This window comes from Crocodylus porosus, unplaced genomic scaffold, assembly GCF_001723895.1.
Source record: "Crocodylus porosus isolate Cpor-Errol unplaced genomic scaffold, CroPor_comp1, whole genome shotgun sequence".
NCBI lineage: Eukaryota > Metazoa > Chordata > Crocodylia > Crocodylidae > Crocodylus > Crocodylus porosus.
Window position 1 is genome coordinate 15,150,523 of NW_017728916.1, and position 11,598 is coordinate 15,162,120.

The 11,598-nt window shown below is 42.5% G+C and overlaps 1 long non-coding RNA gene across 1 annotated transcript in view; it reads left to right on the forward strand.

Annotated features, from left to right (window-relative positions):
• Positions 1 to 7,328: 7,328 nt before the first annotated feature.
• LOC109311105 overlaps positions 7,329 to 11,598 on the forward strand; it is a 19,710-nt gene continuing 15,440 nt past the window's right edge. The window contains exon 1 of the long non-coding RNA XR_002101418.1: positions 7,329 to 7,472. This is a non-coding gene — a long non-coding RNA (uncharacterized LOC109311105). The remainder of the gene's footprint in view (positions 7,473 to 11,598) is intronic.

Consider the following 11,598-nt stretch of genomic DNA (forward strand, 5'->3'; position numbering starts at 1 on the left):
CAAAAGCTTTACCAGTTCCACTCCTTTTCTACTTGGAATACCTTCAATAAGCATGCTGGGGGCACTGCCTGACAACAGACACCTGGGAACCTTGGAGTGGTGAGACCCCAAATCTCTCTGTCTCTCTACCTCTATCCATCTTTTGTTTTAACTTACTTTCTAAACCTCAGGCTTGATTCAATCCCTCTCTCTCCTTCTCCCTCTTACTTCAGGCACAGATTTCTAAACATGACTTTTACTGATAAAACTTGAGCTAGACTTCCCCAGATACCTAATTGAAATAGTGTAACTGTTTTATTTGTTTTTCCTTGTATAGCTATTACTACTAGTATCATCATAAGTTTCATATATCTGGCAATAAAATAACTTTTCTAGTCAAGCTGATTGCTATACTCTCTTCCTGAACCTCATTTATCCTTCCTTCTCCTCTACCTCCCCTCCTGCTCTGTAGCAATGCTTACTTTACCTAAGCCAAAGATCCTGTGGGGTCTGCTCATCAAGGGAGTTACTACTAGGACATTTATGACAAGAGATTGGGACGTGCTGAGCTTTGAGGTGCATGAGGGTATCAGCTGAAAGTGCTGATCTGATCCAGCCTGCACAGAGGTACCCTGTTAGCATGTGTGTATGTTTGTATAACTACATTTATTATTGTCCTGCTGAAATAAGTGGTGCACTGATATGGGTGCCATGAGGGTGTCAGCTTGAAAGTGCTGAGTAGCCCTGCCCACTTAGAGGTACCCTACTAACCTGTGTTGGGCTGTGGCATATGAAGGGGTCAGCCTGTAAATGCTGATTGACCCAGCCAGCTCAGATGTACTCTATTCCTGTGCTGAGGTTAGAGCACATGAGGGTATCAGCCTGGAAATGCTGAGTAACCCAGCCTGACTCAGAAGTGCTCTGTTAACCTGTATGTATTGTAGAAGAAATCAAACTTTGCATTGTGGTTGAATCAGAATTGACAGAGCCAGATTTTCTTTATTTAAGGCTATGCTGTGATCACAGGGAGAATTCCATACAGCAGGGGGAATCACCCACTTGTCTGTTTCAAAGGATTTCTCAGACTCTCTAAGTTTACAAGCGTATTTATACTAAAGACAGAGAAAGAGATAAAAAATACACCTTGGAGAAACAAAACAATAGTAAATTACTCAGAAACTTAGAAAGTTTACTTAAACAACTATCTATGCATAGGGCTATCCCAAGGCATGCAGGAATGCACAGGGCAAGATATCAAGGTAACCCAAGGAATGCAGGAATGCGGATTCCTTATCTCAGAACATTTGAATTAAGCAGTATAAGCACGTCTGGTCGTTGTCTGTTTTTTTTTCTAGTCAAGTAAGCTAGTTACTTCTACAGTATGTATGTCTTTGATTTGGTAGCTAGAGAAACCCAGCACCATTGAAACTAAACCCTGCAAAGTATCTCCATTGAGGTTCAAGACTTGCAGAAGGGAGAGATATAGAAACACAAGTGACACAAGCAGCACATTGATAGAATTACAGTGACCCCAGAAAAGTAACTCTTATAAATGAGGGTACCCCAAAGGGAGGTGCAATTTTGGTAACAAATTGTGGAGAAGGCTGGGCAACACGTGACCCTAATCACAAGGTACCTATTGAATAGTTGCTGCAGAGTGGGGAAACTGAGGCACAGATCTGATAAAACTTTTTCTTCCTTTTTTTCTCTCTTTTCCTTCCTATCAGAACAAGCTCTTTTAGTGACGTCCCTGTCTCATAGACTATTTTGTAATCTTCTGTAACTTTTAAGTTAAGAAGTGTGCTTAGCAGAATTTTAGAACTGTGCCATAAAGACTTAAGAATTGTGCTTTAGAACTAAGATTGTAGAGCAATACTGTATTGGTGTGAAATTTAAGTGACTCTGTGAAAGAGGCTTTTTGGTAGCAGTGATTAGTGTGATAAGGGAAGTTGAGATGTCTGGAAAAACCCTCTTGGCCGCTTGCTTGAGGCAGAAGAAACTCAGCAGGTTAGAGGGATGGGTAATGAAGAATGGGACATGCCCCTAGGAAAGTGGGTGCTTCAAGAGTTAGAATCCCGTGACTGGAGTGAGTCTGAGCTTTGAACACTATTGCACAACCATTAAGCCACGTGGTAGTGCAAAGGATGTGACTGCTGCATGGGCATTATTTTATGCATGTTTGGAAATGGTTGAAATGTTAAACTAGAGCTTGAAAAAGAGCAGTTACAACAGCATTTGAATGAGTGAGAGACAGGCAGAGAAACTTAAAAAAGAGCAGAAAAGCTTAAAATGGTGACTTTACTTAGAGATATACAAGAGCAAAGAGACAATGCAAGCAGGAATGCAGAGCATTATAGGAAAAAGTTAACACACACAAAAGTTTTGTAGGAAGAAGCAAGAGCAGCAACCCATTTCCTGGCAGATGAGAACAAGGCAGTAAAGGCAGCAGCAAGCCATCCGAAGTGTGAGGGGGTTGGTAGCAGCTGTAAGATTAAGAGAGGATTGTGACTTTGAGTCCTCTGGGAAAATAGAGATACCCCTGATGCAGTCCCCAAAGGCCCATTCAACCCCGATTGGCCCCACATGCATAATGTTGCCTGTTTCCACAAGGGAAGTTAAACGTTAGTTGCAGAAGCCGAACTTCCCACAATGGAGATGGTCACTGACATAGTGGGATGGTCTCCTAGTAAATTCAAGGCTATTGCTGAGAAATTGGGGCCACTGCACCATGATACCACCGTTGCATGGATGGCTTGCATTTCATAAATGTACCCAATTGGCTCAGTTATGCACCTCTCTTTGTGATGCAGATGCTCTGGACATAGGCATAGGTTCTTGAGAGCAGACTGCCACTGGACCCCAGGAATAGATGATAAGTGCTTTTAAAATATTACTGCCTGCTTCTTCCCTTAAGAAACTGTGTATAATGGGAGAGCAGAAAACCAAAAGAAGCCCTAGAAGCTTATCTAATTTGAAAGAAAATGCTGGCATCTCTTTCTGATTCATTACCCTGGACAGAAGAGGATGGGATTATCACTTTTCATTATCAGGGACCCAAATTGGTACAGAGCATCTATGCAGGGTTATTCTCAGACAAAAATGACCATGAGGGCAGTGGATTTAGAATACCTAACCTGGAATGAACTAGTGGCAAAAATCAAAGAGGCAGGAGATTTGCTGTCAGAGACTGGTGTTTTAAAAAGACAAGGCAAAAATATTACATCAGAGCCTGTGCAGGCTATCACTGTTGCAAATAATGGTCCTCACTCTGCCAGTCACCCTCTAAACTCTAATACCTCACCTCTCACAACCCTAGGCCATGCCAACTCAAGGAGTCCCTTAGAAACATGATTTGGAAGGAACTGGTGAACTTAGAGAAGAATATAGGGAAATATGATCACCAGCCCATTAGTATCCTGATTCATGCCTTTTCTAAGGACATGCAGAGAGCAGAGTTAATGTAGGGAGCGCCCCCTCGGCCTGATGGCCCAGTACAGAATGCACCCTGCATGCTCACCCCTTGTCAACGCCAGGCTCCTGCCTCCTCTCCTGAGAGGAGGCTCCTGAGGGAGTCTGCTGATAAGCAGGGGTACCCGGTTCTCCTTGGGCCTCCCCAGCCATTCACAAGACTTCAGTGAGACATACTGGGGAGACCCACTGTGAGAGCTACAGCGCGGAACCCAGGGATATTAGCTCAATTGCTAGTAGACATTGGAGGATTGGTAAATATTCTAAGTCCCCTGTGGATCTCTGGAGGGACACCCACCACTAAACAGGTTCCGCTCAGCAGGTATGGGGAAGAAATCCAGGAAGCTCAGTCTGGCAGGATGTTCCCTTGCAAATTGACAAGTTACAGGGATGAGTAGAATGCTGTGCTTATGAGGGAAATAAGAAGGGAATCCTAGGAGTTCCCTTCTGCCAGGCATTTCAGCTAACTGGGGATCCAGCTAATGGGGTGTTATGGAAGTTAGAAAAGGGGCCTGCAGAGATCTCTTCTGTGCATTATTGTGCTGCTATAAAGGCACCTACTGCCATCCTAACCTCTGTTAGTGATCCACGGGTACAAGAATTTCCCAGAGTGTAGACTAAAAATTAGGCAGACTGTGGAAAAATAAATGCTGAGTTTTTGATTGAAGGACAATATCACCCTCCTCAAAGGCAATATAAATACCCAGATGCAGCAGAGGAAGGCACTAAACATAGTATAGACTGTCTCTTGGAACAAGGGGTGCTTGGCCTATGCAGAGTATTTGCAATTCACTAGTATCAGCAAGTCCTTAAGGCAGATGGGGTCACTTGCAGAATGACAACAGACTTTCATACATTAAATTCAGCCACCCCTTCAGCAGCCCTTTTAGTAGTTAAATACAATAAAAACTTAGCAGCTGTAGCAGCTGGCCGAAAATGGTTCTCTGTGATTGATTTGGCTAATGCTTCCTTGGCTATACCCCTCCATCCTTCATGTTGGTATACATTTGCTTTTACCTATAGGGAACAACAATATGCCTTCAGTTGAACTCCTCAAGGTTTCCATTCTTCCCCTAGTGTATGTCATGCCCATGTCACTAAAGTGTGGAACTGTTTGCACCCTGCATATCACTCATATGTAATTTCATACGTGGATGATATTTTGATACACACCTCCACTTCAGAAATGAATAGGGAAATCACTAGGTAGGTGCTGAATATAGTGCAGGAAACTGGATTTAAGGTAAATAGAGAAAAGGCTCCATTAGTGCAGCAACAAGTGAAATACATGGGTATGTGTCCTGGGGAGTAGGGCAGGACTCCTGATCAGCAAAGAGTAGAAAGAATAAGAAAGCTGGCTGCTCCCACAGACACATGCTCCTTGAAAGCTCTCTTGGAAACTTTTAGTTTCTCCAGAGAGTTCATTGAAATGTTCTCTGACAAAAACAAGCCTCTATACCAATTATTAAAGAAAAATAGGAATACTTGGGGAAGAACAGAAATTTGGGAATGGGAACCAGACCAACAAACTGCCCTGGCTACTGTGGAAGAAATTAAGCTTCGCATTGTGGTTGAATCAGAACTGACAGAGTCAGCTTTTCTTTATTTAGGGCTATACTGTGATCACAGGGAGAATACCATACAGCAAGGCGAATCACCCACTTGTCTGTTACAAAGGAATCCTCCTCCATTCCAAGTTTTCAAACATACTTAAGACAGATAAAGAGAAAAAAAATACGACCTTGGAAAAACTAAAACAAGTTTACTTAATTAGACATCTGTGCAAAGGGTAATAAGATATGCAGGATTTCTTATCTCAAAACATGTAACTGAAAAAAGCAGTATCAGCACTTCTGGTCTCTGTCTATTTTTCTAGTCAAGTAGGCCAGAAGCCCAACTAAATTTACTCCTACATTCCCTAACTTTTTTTTCCAACAAGTTAGATATTTATAGACATTAGCCTTTCAACTTCCAGTTTTTCTTTCTCTTTACTTTCTGCTTTTTCAACATACAAATTATATACTTTGTTTGTAGTTGATGGGCTATTCCTTATTTGCTTGGCAGCACAGCTTAAGCAACATTGTATTATCATAAACACTAGGCATAGTCCAATAAAAACAACAAACAATATCAACAAACTATGAATGACGGTACAGCCTAAGGAACTGAAAAGAGAGCTAAACCAAGAATTCAAATTCCAACTATCTGACTCATGCAATTTAGCTGCTTCTTTTTGAATATGTTTACTTAAATCCTGGATTTCTTCTGAATTATTGGAAATATAAGTACAACATTCTTTACCTATTAAAGCACAGACTCCTCCTTTGCTGGCTAGTGTATAATGTAACGCAAGTCAGTTTTGCAATGTCATTTGCCTTATTTCCTTCATTTCTGTATTTATTTTATCAAAACTATCAGCAGCAGCATTAGCAATCTTTTCCAGAGATGCTGCAACTTTCTTTATCTCGGACATAGATAAGCCTGCGCCATAGCTGGGGAACATTATACCCCCAAAACTTTGATTTTATGTAATTTTGCGAACATTGCGAATTCTTCCTTTAGGTAAGTAAGATTTAATAGTAAAGGCAGCATACGCTGCCGAGACATAGCATTTTCCTCTCCAACCAGAGGGAAGATTTTTATAGGCCTTATTTCCACAAACAAAATAGTGACAAGCTAGTGCAGTATATCCACCTGTATTACAGCGTGGGGACATCATCCATTGTGAATAATAGCTTGAAAATTGACCCACAGGGGAGTAGTTAGATATCCAGGAACCATTAGAAAACCAAGCACCATCTATCTTAAATTCTACCTAGCACTTACTGACTCCTACTACAACATGAGATCCATTACAGGTCCAACAGAACTTTCCAGGGGTGGCATAAGCTAATCATACATAGTCAGACTGGTTGCAACTTACATTCTGCCAAGTTTCATTTCCATGAAAATCTGAATAGTAAGGAGCTAACATCTGAGTTGCATTCATGGGTACTGGTATCATGGGTATTCCTCCGGTAGAATAGATAGGGACATGACTACATATCCAACAATAAGAGACATTTAAATCTATCCCAATTTGATTAACTAAAGACAAGCACATATTTTCATGAAATGATCTTTGTCGGTGCGGAAGTGTAGTTTGGTTTACAGAGTTTCTTATAACTGATGGGTCATGTTCATATAAGATGGCCCCAAAAGAAATACTGAGAACTACCCAAATCACGACTAACCAACTCCACCTCAGGAACCAGGAACTAGGTAGAGGCCTTTTTCCTGTCCCAAAGGGCAGAGTGGTGCCATTGGGGCACATCCTCTTCGCTCTGTAGTGGCAAATTCTCTTCACTAGTAGGCGCTTGGCTCACTTCTGGTCTTAAACTGTCCTGCTGGCAGGCACTAGGCTCACTACCAGTCTGTGGAGGCTGATTACAAGATTGATATGGAGGAGACTCTGGGTCTAATGGGGCTGATTTTTTTTACTGTGTGAAGTGTGGATCCATGTCTGGAATCCTTGACACTTTATTGCAGTGTTGGTGGTCAGGAGTACCTAGAATGGGCCTTTCCAGTGAGGTTCCAGTGATGACTTTCGTTGATGGACTTTTATATGGACACAATCTCCAGGCAGGATAGAATGGCACGACTCATCTGGTTCTCTGGGGACAGCTACCTGTACCTGTGAATGAAAAGCCATAACACACTTCATTAGTGCCTTACAATAGTCCAGAATAGTATCATCAAGTGAATGTATATCACAAAAGTGGGAGGCAACAGGTGGCAAGTTGGGGAGCCTCATGGGTCTTCCAATTAAAATTTCTTGTGGGTCTTTCAGTTGGCAGTAGTTCTCATACTCATAAGGACTATGGGAAGTATGTCTGGCCATTTTAGGTGAGTCTCAGCACAACCTGTGGCCATTTTATTTTTCAGAATGCAATTTTGGCATTCCACTTGGCCCGAGGCCTGTGGATGGTACAGGCAATGAAAGTTCTGTTGGATCTGCAGGACTTTGCAGATTTCTTTCATTATCTGTCCCATAAAATGAGTTCTTCTATCAGAGTTTAGGAATAAAGGAATACTAAACCTTGGAATAAAGTCTCTGAGCAACTTTTTGCATACAGTGATGGTGTCAGCTTTTGCACGTGGGTAGGCTTCTACCCATCCAGAAAACATACATACAATAACAAGAGCATATTCATAAGAACAACATTTCTGCATTTGAATAAAATCTAATTGTAAATTTACAAATGGTCCTCAAGGTGGGGGATGTGCTGCCTTCTTTGTTTTTATAGGCTTTCCCACATTATGGGCTTGGCAAATAGGACATGTGTAACAGTACTGTTGAGCCACAGATGGAAAAATTGGAACAAAACAATCAAACTTAACAGCTTCTATCACCCCCCCCCCTTTGCTCACATGTACCATGCCATGGTGTATGCAAGCAAGATGAGGAAGAAGGACCATTGGGGGCACCAGGCAGTCATCCGGAGAGCACCACAAGTGGCCAGGGTGTAACAAAAACCCAGCAAGTCTCCATGTATGTTTCTCTGGTTCTGGAGCCTGATCTTGGAGGAGGGCAACATTTTGAAAACTTGCCAATGCAGACTGGTCAGTTGGAATAGACAAAAACACAGGCGTTATAACATCATATTGGGAACATACTGCATATCCTGCAACAAGGAAACCTTTTGAGTTTCTTTGACACAATCCATCAACATAGAATACTAGATCTGGGTTTTGCAAGGGGTTATCCTTTAGATCAGTGTGGGGCATTGTTAGATGATTTAGTATAATTGGGAAGGCCTAAGGCAGGAGCTTGCAACAGAGCTTGTTTAATAGAGGCAAAAGTAGCTTTGATCTCTGAAGTCCAGGGTAAAGACTCAGAGGTATTAACAAGAGTCAGATTTTGCAACGACTTGACTATAGAGATATAGCTGAGTATCCACTGATGTCACTAGCCAGCCATGCCTAGGAAGGTGTGCATTTGGGACACAGTAGTTGGTCTAGGGATTTTAAGAATAGCCTCTATTCTGGAAGAGGAAAGCAGTCGTTCTCCTAAATACTGGACATGAGGAAGACAAAGTTGTAGCTTTTCTTCAGATGCCTTATGGCCTTTTAGGGCAAGAGAGGTGAGGAGAGTTAAAGAATCAGTTTTACAGGCTTCAAGGGAGGTAGATGCCAAGAACAAATCATCAACAGATTGCATACGGACAGAATTTTCTTTAAATATGATGTCATCTAGATCTTTCGTCAGAATTTGAGAAAAAAGAGAAGGGGATTCAAGATAGCCCTGGGGCAATCGTGTCCAGGTATACTGAAGTCCTTGATAGGTAAATGCAAAGAGAAACTGGCTATCAGGGTGTATAGGATTAAAGAAAAATGCAGAACACAAGTCAACAACAATAAAATAACAAGCATTAGGAGAAATACAGGACAAGATAGCTGGATTTGGTACAACAGGAGAAGTAGGTAAAACTGCAGAATTTACCACACAAAGGACTTGTACAAAGCAATAGGTATTCTTTCCAGGTCATTATTGACTCCAAGATGAACATGGGCCAACAATGCGAGGTCACGGTTGGAAGGGCTAACCGGACCTTGTCGTGCATCCACAGGTGCATCTCTAGCAGGGACATGGAGGTGATCCTACCCCTCTATGCAACACTGGTCAGGCCACAGCTGGAGTACTGTGTCCAGTTCTGTGTGCCCCACATCAGGAGGGATGTGGACAACATTGAGAGGGTCCAGAGGAGGCCCTCGTGAATGATCTGGGGACAACAGGGCAGACCCTACAATGATAGACTGCGGGACCTAAACCTGTTCAGCCACAAGCGAAGGCTGAGGGGGGACCTGGTGACAGTCTATAAACTCACTAGGTGGGACCAGAAGGGTTTGGGAGAGACCTTGTTTCCCCTAGCACCCCCTGGCATAACAAGGAATAACGGCCACAAGTTGTTGGAGAGTAGGTTTAGATTAGATATCCATAAGAACTACTTCACAGTTAGGGCGGCTAGAATCTGGAACCAACTTCCAAGGGAAGTGGTGCTGGCTCCTACCCTGTGGTTCTTTAAGAGGAGGCTTGATGCCTACCTAGCTGGGATCGTTTGAGCCCAGTTTTTTCTTCTGCCCAGGCAGGGGGTCAGACTTAAAGATGTATAAGGTTCCTTCTGACCCTACTTCTATGATTCTATGACCACAGAAAGATCAGGGAACTCAGGCTCAGAAGGTGAGCTAGCTAAAGTGGCAAGTACTGCTATCTCATTATCTAATTATCATACGATAATTATCATTATCAGGGGACATCTAAATAAACACTATTAGGAGAGGAATAGATAGTACAGCCGAATTTACAAAGCAAATCTCTGCCTAATAAATTAAGAGGAGAACAAGGACAAAGGAGAAAGGCATGTTGATCAGAAACAGGACCAAAAGAAACATGTAATGGTTGGGAAACAGGATGAGGAACTATTTGAAATTCCTGCAGTGTTTACAACAGCAGAGGAGAGGGGAGTTGTGGAAAATTCTTCAGCTAGAAGAGTAGAGCAGCTTGCACTGGTGTCTACTAAACATTTTGTAGAGATGTCATTTATCATGCAGGAAATGAAGGGATCATCTTGATTAAGTGGGAGAAGCGGGGCTGTGATGGTGTTACTATTCCTCAGGCTGGCCTAACAGGAGGCTCCCTGATTCGGGACAAAGAATTGAGTGAAAGGAGGTGGTGGCAGGTTAAACGTCATCCCCAGCTGGCCAGGCCAGTGAGGACATTGAGCATTCCAGTGTCCTGATTGGCCACAATAATGACAACTGTCATTATTTTGGGAATGAAATCCTCCTCATCCCATCCCACGACCACGTCCCCTGCCTCTGAACTGTCCTGAGTGGAAACCTTGGTTTCTGTCCCTGCCTAAAGTCTCTAATTATAATGACATTGGCTTAGTTTCTGTGGATTCCTTTTTCTTTTCCTGGCAGGTTGTACAATGATTTGCAATGGTGACTAGTTCTGCAGGTGGCTTAGTCTGCCAACCTACAGCAATTGTGCACAACTGTTCCTGGACTTTAGAAAGAAGTCCGTGGACAAAAGCGGATGCAACTGCTTCTAGGGCAGTTTCAGCTGCATTTTCAATACCAGAACGTCTTTCAAATACTAGTTTCAAGTGGTCCATGTAGTCTGCTGGGGATTCTCCTTTATTTTGTTTACAGTTATGTATTTTGACCCAGTCAGTTTTCCTGGGGCAAATTTTAAACACAGCCTCAAGGAGGTGTCTTCGGGTATCTGTTAAATGATCTCCTATTCCGGGGTCTTGAGTAGGCCAAGTAGCCTGTGCGATGAGGCGGTTGCGAACCTCAGAAGGCAGAACACTTCTCATTAATTAGTTCAAACCTGCCCATGTTGGATTATAACAATGGATTACAGTGTCTAATTCATCTCTAAATTTTTGGGGTTCCTTTCTGATGTTGGGAAAGTGTTTAACAAGGTTTAGGAGATCTCCTGGGGTCCAGGGGACAGAGACAGTGATTGTACTTTACCCATTTGCACCTTGCACCTTGACCTGGAAGTTGGCGTAAAGGCAAAGCTGAGCCTTTTTAGATTTTAAAGAAGGAGCTGGACCATACTGGGTACCAGACCTTAAACAAGAGGAGGGGATTGAGATTTATGGAGACAGACGCCATCCCTCTGGTGGACATGGGCATGCCCAGGGGGAAGGTGACAGTTCTTGAATGATAGTTTCTTGGAGACATGGGCTAATCTTGCTTGAAGAGCCTATTTGGTTACTTTGGACTTTTTCAGGTTCAGCTTGTGCCTGGGACTGATATGGGGTGGCACATTAAAAAAATCAATTGTATCTTCTGAAGATTCATTCTCAGTTATTTGTGCATAAAGTTGTTTTGGTGCTGATAGTACTAATGATGGGGGCCCCTCTTTTGGTGCACCTTTCTGTTTTAATTCCTTTATCTGAGATTTCAGTTTCTCTTGGGAGTTCTTAAGACTCTGAACTTGAGATTCTTGATGTCTTTTGAAAGCTTCTTCATACCAATCAAAAAATGTGTCCCACTGATTCTGTGGTATATAACTACCTCTTAACTCAAGGTCTCTGTGGAGATGAACAAGTTCACTTAAATCAAATTTTCCCTCCAGGTGAAACTGCAGGGTAAAAT